Source organism: Centruroides sculpturatus, unplaced genomic scaffold, assembly GCF_000671375.1.
Source record: "Centruroides sculpturatus isolate CEXI.00-Female unplaced genomic scaffold, Cexi_2.0 scaffold590, whole genome shotgun sequence".
Classification (NCBI taxonomy): domain Eukaryota; kingdom Metazoa; phylum Arthropoda; class Arachnida; order Scorpiones; family Buthidae; genus Centruroides; species Centruroides sculpturatus.
This window is the reverse complement of record NW_019384761.1, coordinates 291,734-295,016: the sequence shown is the minus strand read 5'-3', so window position 1 is coordinate 295,016 and position 3,283 is coordinate 291,734. Positions and strand designations below refer to the sequence as shown.

General features: G+C 35.1%; 1 long non-coding RNA gene across 1 annotated transcript; it reads left to right on the top strand.

The window, feature by feature from the left end:
* Positions 1–2,742: 2,742 nt before the first annotated feature.
* LOC111628812 lies at positions 2,743–3,099 on the top strand. Its single transcript, XR_002757233.1, has 3 exons — positions 2,743–2,792; positions 2,891–2,958; positions 3,046–3,099. It is a non-coding gene; the product is annotated as an uncharacterized LOC111628812 (long non-coding RNA).
* The last annotated feature ends 184 nt before the right edge of the window (positions 3,100–3,283 follow it).

The window sequence follows — 3,283 nt, the reverse complement described above, 5'->3', positions numbered from 1 at the left end:
CGCTCTGGGGGACCCGGGATCGAATCCGGACGGGTCAAGGAATCCCCAGGAATTTTTCGGGGGGTGGTCTGTTCGGATATGTCAGGCCCCGTCCCTCACCACCCGGTCGCCCCATTGTGGGCCTGGCCGAACCCATAATGGGCCTGCTATAAAAGGCCCTCTTAGTGCCCACAGGGCGGAAATAGTAAAAAAAAACCCTGTCGACTTTTTTTTTGCATGTACGATCGTACACGTATCAAATAGAGCTACGTTATCTGTACCTGTTCTTTCTTAATTTAGGTTACTTACGTTACTCCTACGCAAGTCCCTAGTCCCTACTGTAACTGATTTAGAACCGGCATGCACGTTATTCTTCGCATTGTAAAATGACATTGCGCATGCGTCAGGAACTTCTGTTCGAACAAACCCGGTTTTTTTTAAATTGTTTGAGTTTATCTTGATTAAACATCGATGTTCCAATGGGCATCGATCAAACCGATGTGAAATCCGACATCGAAATTTAGCATCGATGCTTAGGCAAACATCGATGTTTGACATCGATGTTGAAATTATAGACATCGCACAGCACTGAAAGGAACAGTATGAATTATTTATACTAATGGAAAAGAACTGCATGAAAATGAGTTCGAAAAATTCAATTCAGAAAAATCTGTTAGTATTAAATTTGAAATAATTGGAAAAAAGAAACAGATTTTTAATCAAATTTAAAATTTTCTACCCATAACATCCTTCAAAATTAACTTCAAAAAATAATAATATACTGTAAAAATATAAAATAATAGCTAGGGGCGCCCCTAGTGGCCGTTTTTGGCATACCGTGCAGAAACCGGATTTCCGCTTTTATATACAGTAGTTAATGACTTAATAACGTTTTGTAAAATTTTCCGCTAATAGATGGCACTGCGTGTACTTTAGATAAAATATAAATAGATGAAACATCTTCATTTCTTCCGAAGGCGCTAGTTGTCCGCTCAGTTCTGCCCTCATTACGCGATGTGCATGCAGTCTGGGTTTGAATCACTAGTTGTCTTTTTCCCCCCTCAAACTGTCCGCCAACATGTTCCCGTTGCAATGTGCAGTTTGGGTTCGGACCCACATGTCGTCTTTTTTTTTTTTCTCTCTCAAACGCTCCTGCATCAAGCTTACGTTGCAGCAATGCAGCCCCGGGTTCGCGCCCCCAGTCGCTTTTTTTTTCTCTTTAAAATATCATTTATCTTGGCAGTTAAGTCCATACACAGCTAACTTACGTAATGTCGAACATCGCATTCCAAAATAACTATTGGGTTTCTATAAATCAATCGATTTATATCCTCACCAGTAGTGTTTGTTTTAACGTAGCGCCATCTATTGGCAGGAAATTTTAACGAACCGACAAAAATAATTTTTATAAAAAAAATATAACTTTAAAATATATATATATTATACTCACTTAATAACGTTTAGTTAAATCATTTTATTAAATTAAAAACATAAATCCGTTATTTAAACAAAATACAAATTTTTATTTTGATTTTAAAATTAATGCAGGTGACCATAGTGACTTTACTTTATAATTAATTATTAACTTTTTTTGGTTTTTAACACAGAAAATAAATTTTAAGACTGATAAATCGTCCCATGGTCGAGAGTGTAAGGCTACATATCTCAATCACTTTTACGATTATAATTTGTAGAATTTTTTTCTCTAGCACAAGGAGGGCAAGTGCCCTATTTGCTCCCCTCTGAGGACGCCCATGCACAAACTTAAAATGTACATGTCCGGGAAAAAGTGGACATGCGGTCTGCCCATTGAAGCCAACAGCTGGATGGCTTAGCAGTCAAGGTAGCAGCCAACTAACTGCTCTGCGGACCCGGAATCGATCCGGACGAATCGAAAAACCCCCAGGAATAGTGGTCTGTTCGGATATGTCAGGCCATATTGGGCTTGCTAAAAGATGCCCTCTTAGTGCCCACAGGGCGGAAAGAATTTTGAAAAAAGTCCAGTGAAAGCCGTATTTTTTTTTCTGGTTCTGGCTGTATCACACTCTTCTGATTATAATAAAAATNGAATAGTGGTCTGTTCGGATATGTCAGGCCATATTGGGCTTGCTAAAAGATGCCCTCTTAGTGCCCACAGGGCGGAAAGAATTTTGAAAAAAGTCCAGTGAAAGCCGTATTTTTTTTTCTGGTTCTGGCTGTATCACACTCTTCTGATTATAATAAAAATATTTTCAACGTAATAACTGATTAAATATCTTATTTAAATAACAATTTTCATTTATTAGCTTCTAGTTTCTTATAAACATTTTATTAGCTATTTTATCATGTTCCAAGTCTTCCATTCCATATAATGACAATGCTACCATATAAACTTATACTGTATATATATATATATAGGATGGATGGCCGAGTGGGCAATATGGCAGCCTACCGCTCCAGGAACCCAGGATCGAATCCGAATGGGTCGGAAAAATCTACAGGAATTTTTCGGAGGTAGTCGGGCCCCATTATGGGTCTGGTCGAATTCATAATGGACTTGCTAAAAGAGGCCCTCTTGGTACCCACGGGGCAGAAAGTTAAAAAAAAAAATCTATTTGTATTGTTTAAAAGTAGTTTGATAAAATTTTAAACTAAAAATTAATTTTAATTATGTTATAATATACAATTTGCCGATGAAATTTTAAAAACAAATTATTTTTATTTAATTATTTTTAAATATTCTGTCGACGCATGAGCAATTGTTTGATGAGATGTCGTTCCTGGCGCCATGTTTACGGTATTCGTAAAAGATGTAGCGAATACAGAAAACGGAGGTAAATTAAATGTTTTTAAATATTATATCATATGCTATTACTATTAACTTTGATACGTTAATTTAATAAAATATTAACGTTTAAAAATATTTCAAAAGATGGTTGTTAAAGCTATTAAATTAATTGATTTTGGGATGTAATTTAGAGATGAAAATGACGTGTACTGGTGAATATTCTGCGATTCATTTTTATTTAAAATTGTTATTGAAGGATTCAATATTTTACTGATGCTTTTTAAATGTTTTTAAAGCAGAAATTGAGATGAATAAGGTTGATTCACCTTCGAAGGAAGTTGCTGAACTGGAAGGTAGGATTTCCGTTCATTTCGTTTTGACTTCTCCTTTTAACTTTTGCCCGAAATAGATTACTTTTGGATTTTAAATTTTCAAAAAAATAAATAAATAAATAAAGTTGACAAATAATTTTTAAAAAATTAGCTTTTTATATAGAAAATATATTGGAAAATTTCATAAATTTACTGATATATATAT